Here is a 15,582-nt window from a genome sequence, read left to right as displayed (position 1 = left end):
GCGGAATGAGTGTACCGAGGTGTGTAAGGAAAGGTACGAGGAGCATGGGAACAGCTGGAGGTATGAGCAAGCAAGGGGTAGCGTATGCGTGTAAGCATGCAGGTGAGGCATCGACGGTAACCGGGTTAGCGGTTAGAGCGACTTTTAGCCGAATCGGGCCCTCGGTGCGTGCCGGGCTTCGCGTGCCGCGAGAACCAGCGGGGATCCGAGCCACGGCGGGTTCGAAAGGACCGCCGTACGCGATCCACGCTGGGCCTCGCTTGGAACGGCCGCGTCCGTGCTCCACTGGGCGGAGCGGGCAGCTCGATAGGAAGGGTCGTCATGGCGACCACTTTTTGTTGAGACGTGCCGGCAGGTCGAGATCGGGACATTGGATGGCTCCACGCCGAGGTGGTGCGTGGGATCTCGGCCCGGGTAAGCCCCCGTCCCTGCCCCGAATGCGGGACGTATCCAGCCGCTGGCACAAAACAACCCGCATTCATTGCTCGGCTGTACGAAGCCGAGCTTTAGAAGGGAATTGGCGCACCGAGAGGATCTAATAAGTAGACGAGTGATGAGGTTAGTGTTTTGGACCCAAAATTAGAAAAAGGCAAAATTTGATGATTGGTACGGTGATTGGCAGATGATTGGCAAAATTTTTGATTGGCTGAAATTTGGTGTGCCAAATTGATAGTAGGACCTCCCTGATGTGGTGGGATGGCAACTCATTCAACCCTCACAGAAGGGGGGGCAAATGCGCTATAGATTATGGGGTGTATGGCAGTTAAAACTAGCCCGGGTGGGTTAGGATATTGTGTGTAGGGATCTAGCGAAGATGACATTAGGTAACGTTAAGGTTAGTTAGTGACAAGGATACCTGTAGAGGGGACGCAGGTAGATTAGAGTGGATGATAATGACGTGGGAGCGCAATAGTTTAAAGGGGTGACTGGGAAGCGCAAGTTTCAGAGGGGAGTAGTTAGCTGAGATGATGCCGTGTGTGTGAGGATTGAACAGGTGTGATTGAACAGGTGTGATTGCACAGGTGTGCAACTGAACAGGTGTGTGGAGCAGTGTATGAGGGAGTAGTGGTGATTGCGTGTTGTGTTGACCAAATGGTCCAGGAAGAAAGGAGGGTGCAGGTGGCACCAGGTGTGAGTGCACAGGTGTGCAACAACAGGTATGGAGAATGGTTGTGTGGAATAAATGGTATGGGATATATGGCGTATTGGGATGGATGGTCGTGGAGTGAGTATGGTGGAAACTATGGAGTGGAGTGGATGGTGCGAAGGTGTGAATGGGGGAAGGATGGACCCCCATCACGAATACCCGGGGCGGGTAGTGTACGTGTTAGGTAGAGGGTATAGGTAAATTGTGGTTGGGTATTGGCATCTGTGGTGCGAGTTGGAAGAATGATGTTTGGATGGGTGCATTAGTGTTGTGGAAATGGCTGGGCGTGTAGCCTGTTAGTGTGTGTAGTTGGTTTGGGCACTCCACCACTGTGAGGATGTTGGCCAGGTGAGGCCGCAGGTGGGCTCTGGGAGCCGGTAGAGTTGTTGTGGATGGGGCCCTAGGATCCGGAGGACGGACCCGGGTAGCCCAGTGCCAGAGGGCACCAAGGGGTGACAGAGCCAGGAGGGGCCTTCCCCAGTTAGATAGGTTAGGGTGAGGAGCAGGTAAGCTCGGGAGGCAACTGCAGTGGTGGAGGTGTGCAGGTGGTTAGACCTGCTGGGAGAGCTACACGTCACAGCCCAGAAATTGTGCAAGGGCACCGGGAGATGAATCGGGGGAGTGAGACCCCAAATTGAGAAGCACCACAGTTTGGTCAATGGGAATTTGGTTTTTAGAACCCATAGTGTAAGTTGGCCAATGGATTGGCAGGGAAAGACCCTGGGTAGTGTAAAGTGTGTTAAAGTCATTTAGAGGATAGTTAGGATTGGAGTCTCCTCGCACCATCTGCATCCACTCACCTGAGGTGACAGGTACTCCACACCATGCCATGTTTTATTATTTTTCATTAATGCAAATGTTTTGGATTGTGAGACGCATCATGACGTGGGTGTGACATTGTGCGTAATTCCATCTCTCCCTCCTTATGAGGATTGATGATGAATTGGTGATGGCAAATTTTGAAGTAGAGGGATTGGAGACGAATTTGGTGTAGAAGGGAAAGATGGGGAAGACAAGACGTAGTGACGAATTTGTAAAGGTGTAAATTCTTGTAAATATGGGGTAAGGGCAAGGGGAGTGTAGGTGACAGGGGGGGTGACGTACGGAAGGGACGAGTTTTTCTCACTTCGCTCTCCGTACGCACTTCACCCTGCATTGCCTTTATTGACGTGTATCCTTGTGACCTTACCCCTCGCTCATTTGTCTTCCCCCCTTTTGTCTCCCACTTGAGGACCTGTGCGCCATTGGGTGCCGAGGGGAGCATGCGTGAGATGGCCATTGTGCGCACGAGATTCTCAGAACCAGCATGCATTGCGTTGATGTACCACTTTATGGACCGCTGTTCTGCGGCCAAGTACCACTTGATGGACCCCAGGTTCTGGGGCAGGGCACCTCTGTGGGAGACCGGCCATAGTGGCCAGGGAATCTTGCATGTGGACCTCGGTAAGGCGGCACCTATGCCAAACAGGTGGACCACCCTTAGTTGGCCCCTGCGGCCCTAAATAAAAATGAACACAAGTTGTGCTTTTTATTATTTCCAAGTAGGCCGCATGAAGCCAGAAGACGTCGGGAAGAACATCGGCCCAGCAGAGAAAGAGAAGACCACCACCAGTTGTTTTGTTGTGTTTATTATGAACAGTGGTGACTGTGCATCGAGTGGTGCTTTTGTGGTGCTTTTGTGGTGCTTGGTGGTGCTTTTGGGTGCTTTGGTGGTATTGGTACTGGTGCATCGATGCAATGCGTGTTGTCTCCTCCCTCCCAACAAGAATTTCTTTTTCTTGTTTCCTAAAAAGAAAAAAAAAACACAGGTCCTGGGTTGCGTTGTAAATAAGAAATAACGTCACTGTAAATAATGCTCCCCACCGTAAATGTATAGTTTGAGAACAATTCCGTAATTCGGTTAGCTGTGGGCTTGAGTCTGTTAGACAGGGTGCAATGCAATAGGGGGACATACTTATTTGTGTTTTAAGATTGTCACACTCAGGGTCAGGTTAATTGTAGAGGGAATTACACCTACGTGTCACACTAAGTTAAAGTTTTGTAGGCCTCGAGTACGGGCCTGAAGAAAGGAGGGTGCAGTGTAACGAATTTGAGAAGTGTAACGGTTTTGAGAAGTGTAACAATTTTGGAGGAAGTGTAACGAATGTGAAAAGTATGGTTTTGTTGTGTGTAACACCCTCGTAATGTAAATAATGGTCGCAGCCGTCCTCCTAGTTAATTCCATGAAACTTACACACAGGCCACGATATATCTTTTTAAATAGTTTATTTCCTTATTCTATGTAGGCTAAATATGTGTTTCCCCCTAGATTGACTCTGCATTGCATCAAACGAAATAAAGCGTAGGCCCCTCCGATGATCCATGGCAGCTCATGTGCCAGGGATTCCCCCACTTGAGCTTTGACATCAACGGTTTATTGCAGTACTGAACTGCTGTGCAAAGTGACGGCGCCTTACCTGCAGCTGCTGACCGGTTTTCGCCATTTGCGGCCATTACGAACAAGGGGAGTGGCTAGACAAGATGGGTCGCCCCCTCGTCATAGGGGGGAGGAGTAAGTCGGCCCCGCTCATCCAACCCAGAACAAGGGGTTTGGCTAAGAGAGGGCGGAGCGGGAACCCCCGAGAAAGTGCGCGAAGGTTCGGTGAGGAACCCAATATAAGCCGCCGCGGGACGCACTCCACTCTCTTCCTCTTGCTGCTCTTGCTCTGACCCCGTCCTCTTGCTTGCTGTCGCTCGTTGTTGCTGGGGAGAAGGAAGACGCCTGAACGAGCAGGTGTGTGCGAGCCATCGTGCGACCAGCTGCGCTGCAGCTAAGGGGGCAGCTAAGGGGCCGCAGGCCACGAAAAGGACGCGCCAGGCAGCAATCCACGCTGGACCCTCCATTGCCTCCCAAAAACAACCATCCATCCTCAAGCCATACCTGCCTGCAATATCCCCCATGTAAGTGTGAACGTCGTCTGTCCTAATCGTTGTCCTGGGGTTAAGTAAATTGACTAGTATAAGCTAACGATTCACTGTGTGACTGCTTCTTCCATCCATTGCTTGTAAATAACTTTGATCGCTCCTTCTTTTTGCTTGTGTGTATAATAAATCCTGTTATTCCTCCATACTCTGTCTTCTTCTCTCTTCCTTCTCTTTCGGTCGCTTTAGAGGTTTCCAAATTGAATATCTCTGGCGCGATCTGGTCAACGTTGGGGGAGTCGGGCCAATCGGGGATCCTGTAACGGTCGCGGTGGACCATCCGCTCGGCCCATAATAACATTCTAAACCGCGTCCGTAACAATACATTCATACACGCATAAACGTGCACACACTCATACATACACACACACAGCCACACAAGCACACACACACACAAACACAAATATGCACACACACATACACACACACAAACAAACATACATGTACACAAACACAAACACACACATACACAAACACAAACAAACACATGCACAAACATACATGTACACAAACACACACATACACAAACATGCACACACACACACAAACACAAACACACATGTACACAAACACACACACACAAACACAAACAAACATACATGTACACACACACACAAACACAAACACACATGTACACAAACACACACACACAAACATACATGTACACAAACACACATACACAAACATACATGTACACAAACACACACAAACACAAACACACACATACACAAACATACATGTACACAAACACACACACACACACACACAAACATGCACACACACACACACAAACACAAACACACATGTACACAAACACACACAAACACAAACAAACATACATGTACACAAACACACACACACAAACACACATGTACACAAACACACACACACAAACATACATGTACACAAACACACATACACAAACATACATGTACACAAACACACACAAACACAAACACACACATACACAAACATACATGTGCACAAACACACAAACACAAACAAATATGTACACAAACACACACAAACACACACATACACAAACATACATGTGCACAAACACACACAAACTCACACAACCCACTAAAAATTGCCAAAGATGTAAAAGTAAGAACAGAAGGGAATTTAAAGTGAAATGTAATCCGAGTTCTATTAACTGTCACGAAACAAGTGTCATCTCCTGTGTATCCGTCACGGTCGGAAGATTTGCTTTCACACGTGGGACAAACATTCCTCATTTGATGTTTATAACTCAAAGTTCATCGAGTCGTTTGACGTGTGGCACGATGACTTGGTTACGTGTACCCCGATAGGAAACTCGAACTGGTATTAACCCTGGGTCCCTCTCACGATGCCCACTCGGTGAAAGATCGACCTCTGGGAAAAAACAGAGGAAGGAACCACTTTTAAAAAGATTCTTCAAACAGGACAATGTGCAACATCAGGTTTTAAAGGTCAACAACAACAACAACCAGAACCGGTAAGTTACTAAACCCATTTGGGTTACAAAACTCCTGAAGAGAGAAATGTTCACGTGGCGTTACAAAATGTGAACATCAACATCAACAAGCAGTCCTTGGCAGCTGTTTTGGGCTTAAGCCCTCATCTCATGAGCGAGACAAAGATGCGTGCGAGCACAGCCAAGCTGCTGCCTTCATTGCAGACTGGTATTGTAACATTGATGGAGGTTCGAGTACAAACAAAATACTTTATCTGGAGAGAGAGGGAGAAAGAGAGAAAGAGGGAGGATGAGAGAGGAGGTGGAGAGAGAGAGAGGAGGTGGAGAGAGAGAGAGAGGAGGTGGAGAGAGAGAGAGAGAGGAGGTGGAGAGAGAGAGGAGGTGGAGAGAGAGAGAGGAGGTGGAGAGAGAGAGAGAGAGAGGAGGTGGAGAGAGAGAGAGAGAGGAGGTGGAGAGAGAGAGGAGGTGGAGAGAGAGAGGAGGTGGAGAGAGAGAGGAGGTGGAGAGAGAGAGAGGAGGTGGAGAGAGAGAGAGAGGAGGTGGAGAGAGAGAGAGAGAGGAGGTGGAGAGAGAGAGAGAGGAGGTGGAGAGAGAGAGAGAGGAGGTGGAGAGAGAGAGAGAGGAGGTGGAGAGAGAGAGAGGAGGTGGAGAGAGAGAGAGAGGAGGTGGAGAGAGAGAGAGAGGAGGTGGAGAGAGAGAGAGAGGAGGTGGAGAGAGAGAGGAGGTGGAGAGAGAGAGGAGGTGGAGAGAGAGAGGAGGTGGAGAGAGAGAGAGGAGGTGGAGAGAGAGAGGACGTGGAGAGAGAGAGAGAGGAGGTGGAGAGAGAGAGAGAGAGGAGGTGGAGAGAGAGAGAGAGAGGAGGTGGAGAGAGAGAGAGAGGAGGTGGAGAGAGAGAGAGAGAGGAGGTGGAGAGAGAGAGAGAGGAGGTGGAGAGAGAGAGGAGGTGGAGAGAGAGAGAGGAGGAGGTGGAGAGAGAGAGAGAGGAGGTGGAGAGAGAGTGTGAGAAAGAGAGAGTGGGAGAGAGAGAGGAGGGGGAGAGAGATTGTGGGAGAGAGAGAGAGATCGAGAGGAGGGGGAGAGAGAGTGGTGGAGAGAGAGAGAGATGAGGGGTAGAGAGATTGTGGGAGAGAGAGATAGGAGGAGGAGGAGGAGAGAGAGTGGGGGAGAGAGAGAGGAGGGGAGAGAGAGACTGTGTGTGAGAGAGAGAGGGTGTGAGAGAGAGAGAGAGAGAGAGAGAGAGAGAAGAGGGGGTGGAGAGAGAGAGTGTGGGAAAGAGAGATTGTGGGAGAGAGATAGAGAGGAGGGGAGAGAGAGAGAGAGAGTGGGGGAGAGAGAGAGAGAGGGAGTGTGTGAGAGAGAGAAGAGAGTGTGGGAGAGAGAGGGAGAGAGAGTGTGTGTGAGAGAGGGTGTGAGAGAGAGAGAGTCTGTGTGAGAGAGGGTGTGAGAGAGAGTGTGTGTGAGAGAGGGTGTGAGAGAGAGAGAGTCTGTGTGAGAGAGGGTGTGAGGGAGAAAGGAGAAAGAGTGGATGAGAAAGAGTGAGAGAGAAGGAATGAAGAAGGAGAGAGATCGAAGGTGGAGGAGATAGGGATAAGGAGAGAGAGAAGGGGAGAGGGAAAGAGGGGAAGAGAGAGAGAAAGGTGCAGGGAGAGAGAAAGTGGGAGGGACAGGGAAAGGCAGATTGTTGGAAAGGTGCCCTTGTTTTTGTTTGTATACAATCAAACAGATGGTTGTCCTTCCTGATTTGGAGTACTGGTAGTGATGCCAACAAAAGACCACGGCCATCAAAAGGTTGTTTCAGTGGGGTCATCGTTTGTGGTCCATTTCAAACAATCTTCAGAGCCAAAAACACGTCTTTCATTCCAATGACATCAGAAACACACACACAGAAACACACACACACACACACACACACACACACACACACACACACACACACACACACACACACACACACACACACACACACACACACACACACACACACATCCCTATTTCTCTAATTCTTCCAGTAACCTAAGACATGAAACGCATGCAAGACAAAGATCATTGTGGACTTTAAATGAATTACTGCATACGGACATGAATAAACGAGAGTACTAAACAGTTTGTAGAACACCTTGGCTTACCCCGCCCGCACAGTCTGAGTAGAAAGACATGGGAAGGATCTTTTTAATTCTTCCTTTGTGTCTTCGAGCACAATCGATATGTCCCATTAGCCGCCATTTTGTCTGAATCTCCAGATTCTCCCCACTGAGAGTGCGAGCGACAAATATGATTGGCCGAGATGGCGCAAAATGGCATATTATTTTGTCCAAGTACTGCTAAACTGGAGGTTTTTGGAAGTAGCAGAAGGCGATTTGATTCCTACAGTGTTCAAGTATATAATCTAATTGCAATAACATCAAGGTATTGAAGAATTAACGGTTGTAGTTTTAGAAAGAAAAAAAAAAGGATCAGGAAGTTTACCACCATTGATGCACCATCTTTTACACCACCTTATTTAACATGTCACATCAGTTCCTCGTGACTGTTATTTGTGTGTGCAGATTCGTGTCGTGATTCATGCTCCGATTCGTGTTATACAATGTTCAAAATACAACATTCAATTGAAATTAAGCACTTCCTCGATCATAGGCTGACGTCTGGAGACAGATGTAGACAAAGGGATATCTGCCGACAGGTAACAATTTACAAAAACAGGGATCCATGTGTTGTGAGCCAGAGGATCAGACAGCAGCACCACCAGGTTGCATTCCACCGCTGGTTACCTCGGCCACTGCATGTGGACGGAGGTTACATTTTTTGTTCTTGACTGTTTGTCTTGTTTGTTTGTCTGTAAGCAGCATATCTTAAAAAGTTGTGGACGGATTCGGCCGAAATTTGGTTCAGGATTTGGATCAGGATTCGGATCCGGCTACTATAGTCAGGTTCACTATGTTTTTTCGTTCAAAATCATGGTAGATTAGCAAACCTATACATTTTTGGAAACGTTATTACATGGAAAATCTGAAAATCAATGTTTACATTTGCCAATTCCGACCAATTCGATTCGACCAATTCGACCAATCGACCAATTCCATTCGACCAATTCGATTCGACCATTCGACCAATCGCTTCGATCGACCATTCGACCATTCGACCAATTCCATTCGACCAATTCGACCATTCGACCATTCGACCAATTCGATCGATTCGATTCGATCGACCATTCGACCATTCGACCAATTCGATCGATTCGATTCATCGAATTCGATTCGATCGACCATTCGACCAATTCGGTTTGCCAATCAATTTGACCGACCTTTGCTTGTGTGGAACGGACTGTGAAAACGATGCGGACTATATTGTCGGATACGACACACAGGACAGTGATGACGAACTCTAAATGGCATATTCTGTAATCGTGTATGTTTGATGCCATTGACTGCCTGTGTATATTTTGTCATTGACTGCCTGTGTAGATGTGAAGTTATACTGACTGCATGTGTATATATGATTTTGCTGACTGCCTGTGTATGTTTGATGATATGAATTATTGTGACACATTTTGATGTTATTAACTGCCTGTACAAAATGATAACATGTATTTGATTATGCAACTTATCGCGAATATAAAGACAGTATTTTGCAATTCAAAACCTTTGATTCGTGTCTTACCATTCCCCATAGCACTAATTTGATACTTTCATTGGACTCCTTGTCCCTGAAAATATAGGTTTAGTATATTTTTAAAAGTTTTTAGGGTAATTAGAGGCAGAAATAGAACAAAATATGTATTTTACAGTGGCCATTTTGAAAATCCAAAATGGCCGCCATACAGGTATCTCTCCAAATGTAAACATTGATTTTTAGTTTCCTTATGCTATAACCTTTCCAAAAATGTATAGGTTTGCTAATCTACCATGATTTTGAACGAAATATAATTTATTGACATAGTGAACCTGACTACTAGAATTTTTTAAAGTGATTCTTCACCATTGTGAGATAGGGCCAAAAATGATACATTGCAGGATATCTCAAAACGTTGTGGACGGATTTGGACGAAACTTGATGGACAGGTTCTTTGTCTGACAAGGACGATTCGATTCGACTTTGGTGAATATCTGAATATGGATTCGGATATGAAAATTATTTAATTTTTAAGTGATTCTTCACCATTGGGAGATAGGGCCAAAAATGATACATGGCAGGATATCTCAAAAAGTTGTGGACGGATTTGGACGAAACCTGGTGGACAGGTTGTTTGTCTGACAAGGACGATTCGATTCGACTTTGGTGATGATCTGAATATGGATTTGGATATGAAAATTATTTAATTTTTAAGTGATTCTTCACCATTGGGAGATAGGGCCAAAAATGATACATGGCAGGATATCTCAAAAAGTTGTGGACGGATTTGGACGAAACTTGATGGACAGGTTCTTTGTCTGACAAGGACGATTCGATTCGACTTTGGTGAATATCTGAATATGGATTCGGATATGAAAATTATTTAATTTTTAAGTGATTCTTCACCATTGGGAGATAGGGCCAAAAATGATACATTGCAGGATATCTCAAAAAGTTGTCGACGGATTTGGACGAAACTTGGTGGACAGGTTGTTTGTCTGACAAGGAGGATTCGATTCGACTTTGGTGATGATCTGAATATGGATTCGGATATGAAAATTATTTAATTTTTTAAGTGATTCTTCACCATTGGGAGATAGGGCCAAAAACGATACAAAGCAGGATATCTCAAAAAGTTATGGATGGATTTGGACGAAACTTGGTGGACAGATTGGGTGTGTGACACGGAAAAATCTATTCAATTTTGGTAAAGATCCGGATCCAGCTCGGATAATTTTTTAAGTGATTCTTCACCATTGAGTGATATGGCCAACCAGGTGGAGGTACGCTCTCTACTGAGTGCCGTTCTCGTTGTGTATGATTCTTCACCATTGAGAGGTGGGGCCAAAACTGATATATAGCACAATATCTCAAAAAGTTATGGACGAGTTACAACAAAACTATGTGAATGAGATGGGTAGGTGACAAGAACAAGCCGATGAGATTTTTATGAAGATCCATATCCAGATACGAGAAAAAAAATTTCCCAAGTGATTCTTCAACTTCACCATTACTGAGTGCCGTTGTAGTTAACCTCGCTGGACGAGAGTGTATTGCATTTGAATCCATTTGTTACTTGCGATCTTCACGAAACTTCACAAAATGGTACAGTTGGTCATACAGTACGTAAGAAGCCTGTTGTTTTGAGGTCAAAAGGTCAAATGTTCAACGTAGGCAAAAGGTCAACAACTTTGTCTTATTTCAAAAATAGAATGTGAGTATGTGTATGAATTACATTCGAGTTTATACCCTTTTGACCCTTTACAACCCTAAGGGCGTTTTAAGACCCCTAAGACCCTCTCGAACCCTAACACTCTTTAAGACCTCTTAGACACTTTAGAACTCTAACACCCTTTAAGACCTCTGAGACTCTTTAGACCGCTAATGCATTTTAGGTCCCTAAGATCCTTTAGAACCCTAAGACCCTCCAAGATTCCAAAGACCCTTTAAAACCCTAACACCATTTATGGGCTCTAAGACACTTTTGACCTTTTAGACCCCCTAAGATCCACCCGAACCCTAACACGCTTGACGACCCTTTTATAACCCTAACACCCTTGAAGACCCCTAAACCCTTCAGACCCTTTAGGCCCCTAAGACCCTTTTTAACCCTAAAATCCTTTAAGACCCCTAAGATCATTTAGTCCCTTGAGAACCCTAACATCCCTGAAGACCCATAAGACCCTTTAGACCCCTAATACCCTTTAGGCCCCTAAGACCCTTTTGACCTTTTAGACCCCATAAGACTCCCTAGAACACTAACATATTTTAAGACCCCTAACACCCTTGATACCCTTTGAAACCTTTTGATACCCTTTGATATCTTTTGATACCCTTTGATATTTGATACCCTTTGACATATCACGTGCCTTCGATACAGTCTGGCACCCCGCTCTGCTCACCAAACTCTCCTCTTTTGGTATCCATGGAAATCTCCACGCATGGCTGGCGGACTTCCTCTCTAGTCGTAGTCAACGTGTGGCCCTGAATGGGTTTCTCTCATCTCCTCTTCCTGTTCAGGCTGGAGTTCCCCAAGGCAGTGTTCTGGGCCCTGTGCTTTTTCTGGTCTTCATCAATGATCTCTCTGACTCTCTTGAAAATCCTCTCTATCTCTTTGCTGACGACTCTACTCTCTGTCGCTCCATTCTTCATCCCTCAGATCGGCAGTCTGCAGCCTCCTCACTCTCTGCAGACCTTGACAAAATCACAGACTGGGCAAACAAGTGGAACATGTCTTCCAATCCTGACAAATCTCACACTCTTACGATGTCTCTCCGAAAAGACCGACTGGACAACCCTCCCATCCACTTTCTGAATAATCCTCTCCAAGAAGTTCTGTCACTCAAGCTTTTGGGTCTCACTATCTGCCATGATCTTTCCTGGAAAAACCACATTTCAAATCTGGCCTCCAAAGCCAGTCGCCGACTGGGCATCCTCCGTCATGCGAAGTCCTTCCTTGGCACACCTGAGCTCCTCACCACATACAAGGCTTTCATCCGCAGCTCAATGGAATACTGCTCTCCCCTCTGGGCTGGTGCTCCTGCCTCACACCTAGCTCGCCTTCGCGCTGTTGAAACCAAAGCATTCAGAATCATTGGAATCTCCCGCGATGAAGCTAACTCCAAGGGCCTCTCACTCACTCACCGCAGGCAGGTTGGTGGTCTTTCCGTCTTCTACCGACTCCTCTCTGGCCTTGCCCCCCCAGCTCTCTCTGGGCTCTGTCCCGCAAATATTCCTACAGGTCGCACAAGATCTGCCTGCAACCCTCTTTTGGTTAAACTGCCAAAATCAAGACTCTCTGCTCACCTTCACTCCTTCATTCCTCTTTTCTCCCGCCCCTGGAACAAACTCCCTCACTCTCTTCAATCCCACTCCACCCTCCAAGTCTTTAAAACAGCTGTTCACCACCATCTCTTATCTTCCCCCATCCAAAACCTTGATCTTTTCTACCCCCGCTAATTTCACCCCAATTCCCCTTTTTGAAATACCAACTTCTGTCCTGGAAGTCCTTGGTGTCCTTGTGCTTTATACTTCTCCCTCCCCCCCCCCTCCCCCTTCCCATGCCTCCTCCCCCCGGGCCCTCTCCCTTCCACACATCTCCCTGCTCTCGGATGTTGTGTTTGTGTGCTTCCCCTTTTCTCCCCATCTTGTCTTCCGCTCCCTCTTTTTGTGTATTTTGTTTGTCTGGTCGATTTGTTTGTGAAGTTAATGGAAGCTCTTTCACGAGCCTCGATTCAGTACACAAAAAAAAACAAAAAAAAAAAAAAACCTTAACACCCTTGAAGGCCCTTTAGTTCCTTTATAACCTTAACACCCTTGATGACCTTAAAACCATTTAAGACCCATAAGCCCCTTTACAACCCTAAGACCCTATAGGCCACAAAGACCCCTTTGAAGCCTAAGACCCTTCAAGACCCCTAAGACCCTACATAACCATAACACCCTTTAAAAACCCCAAGACCCTTCAGACACATTAGAACCCGAACATCCTTTAAGAGCCTTAAGATCCTTAAGACCCCCAAGATCCTTTAGACCCCCTAAAACCCATTAGAACACTAACACCATTTAAGACCCTTCAGACCCTTTGGAACCCTAACACCCTTGAAGACCCCTAAGACCTTTTAAGACCCATTATACCCTAAAGACCCATTCGACCTTTAAGACCGCTTAAGACCCTTTAGACCCCTAACACACCCGAAGACCTATAAGAAACTTTAGAACCCAAATATCCTTTAATATCATTTAGATAGTTAAGACCCTTTAGAACCCGAAGACCATGCAGACCCCTAAGAACACATTACATCCTTTAGAACCCTTCGACCTCTAAGACCCTTTAGATCCTCTTTGACCCTTCAGAACCTTGAAGACTTAAACTCCTTTCTGCCCTTCAAACCTTCACACCTTTCAGATATTTTAATAACCCGTAGATCCCTTCGATCTTTCGACCCTTAGGCACTTGAGAACATTTCGACCCTTTATACCCATTTAGACCTTTTCAGACCTTGAAAACTTTTCGCACTTTCCAGCTTTCAACTTTTAAACCTTCAGACCATTTGACCTTTATACATTTACAACTCGACCATTTAGACCTTTCATTTCATTTCTGAAAACGACATTTCAGTACCTTTCATTTTCATTTGCCACACAAAACAAGTCCTGCCGAGGGTCTACCATCTCTGATTGCTCTTTCTTGTTAAATACGTATTGGACTTTGGCTGCAAAGTACCGAGAAAAGTACCAACTCTGTGCTGATTCTGGCTGGGACCAACTCGGGTGGTGTGGGGTTGGAGGGGGTCGGGGGGGATTTTTGACCCCCGTAAGTGGCTGAGTTCAGTTGAAAAAGCGGAAATACCGACTAAGGGATTAATTACGTGCATGCCGTGTGATGGGCCGGATTGTTTGTGTTTAGGATAGTTGAGGGAATAATGATCGATCAGGTTAATCATGTCCCAAAATCGTTTGTTACCATCGTTATTAGTTATCAGGATACAAGATGGAGGCCTGGAAGGTGGCAGTTCAAAAAGGGTGAGTCAAGAATGACAGGATTACAATATGGGTTTGTATTAGAAAGGTGACGCAATGATTTGTCCTTTTGTGTCTCTGTACAACGAGGCATCTATATAATAAACTTCGATGAATCTGCCGGATTATCGAATCAGTTGCTTCTCATTCAAATCAAAAGGCGCCTGACGGCCTGAGCTGTTCCTGGCTTCACAGAAAGGCACCCCTCTCCCATTCCCCCTTCCATTGCCCCCTCTCCCTCCCCTTCCCCAGCAACTCTCCTTTGTCGTCACCCACGGCCTCCGGTAACAGACAAAGGCTCACCGGCTCATCAAACAAGTCATGTCGGGTGGGGTTTCACGAGGCCAATTGTCGATCCTGCTGGTTAGGCCTTGTGTAGGCCTAATCCACCGATTCCCGAATGATGGTCTTGCTGGTGGGATGGCCAGCAGGGATGGTCTATCATGGTGGCCTTGCTGGTTGCGGTTACTCAATAAGTGTTCAACCTGCAATGGAACATGAAAAACGCAGAAAAACACAGGGATGAAATTCCAACATGTATGACACATGTGACATGTGTAAACTCTGCCCAAGAAACCACTCTGATATGCACCATAAACAAATGAAATCCTGGACTCGCTATAGACCATCTTACATTTGCTTTTCCATCTCTCAATGTGTCGTTTGTGATAATAAAACAAACAAAAAAAACGTCATGACGTAATGAACCAGCATGACGTGTTCACTGAGCGTGTGGATACGTCGAAGCCAACATGACGACTTAATGGCGATGACATTGGAAACAGTCCTTGGGTTAGAACTGCGGGAGATGGCACGGACAGGTCGAAAGCAATAATTAAGTTCTCGGAGATTCCTCGGCCCGACTGCAGGTGGGAACGAAGCCGTGACAGGTACTATACAGGTATAAGTATACACCCCTCCCCCACGTCATGCTTCTTGTCTGCAGCTCACCTGTTCATTGAGCTGCTCACCGAGGAAGCAGGTGAGTTCGCCCATGAGGTGAAGGGTTGCACTGTGGTTGGAAAGGCTGTGCTATTTATGGATTCTATGAACAACGTTCTGAGCGAAACAAATATGGCGGGTTTCTACATCCTTGGGAATTAATTTGTCATTCACAGCACAACACGATTAATTCGCCATGAATATCATCATGAATCGAGTTTCATGTCAATTTGCTGAATACACATTCGAGAGTGGAAGGGGAACCTCAGCCAGACCTATACGGTGTTGGCACTCCCACGTACAACCCATGGTCATGATCTCCCAGGTGTACATTGAACGGAATGGAGGGAAAACTTATAAACCCGCAAAAGGCAACCCCTGGCAAGGACGCCCCAGAGTGTGCCATTGTTTCTCCCAACACAAGCAAAATCTCACTCTAATG

General features: G+C 46.3%; 1 long non-coding RNA gene across 1 annotated transcript in view; it reads right to left on the bottom strand.

Annotated features, from left to right (window-relative positions):
* Positions 1 to 2,666: 2,666 nt before the first annotated feature.
* LOC144888882 (uncharacterized) overlaps positions 2,667 to 15,582 on the bottom strand; it is a 59,042-nt gene continuing 46,126 nt past the window's right edge. Inside the window, exons 3-4 of the long non-coding RNA XR_013621445.1 lie at positions 14,502 to 14,683; positions 2,667 to 2,932 (exon numbers count right to left, since the gene is read on the bottom strand). This is a non-coding gene — a long non-coding RNA (uncharacterized LOC144888882). The remainder of the gene's footprint in view (positions 2,933 to 14,501; positions 14,684 to 15,582) is intronic.

The sequence above is a fragment of the Myxine glutinosa genome, chromosome 14 (assembly GCF_964187855.1).
Source record: "Myxine glutinosa chromosome 14, kmMyxGlut1.1, whole genome shotgun sequence".
NCBI classification, from domain to species: domain Eukaryota; kingdom Metazoa; phylum Chordata; class Myxini; order Myxiniformes; family Myxinidae; genus Myxine; species Myxine glutinosa.
The sequence above is the reverse complement of the archived record's forward strand: the minus strand, read 5'-3'. Positions and strand labels throughout refer to the sequence as shown.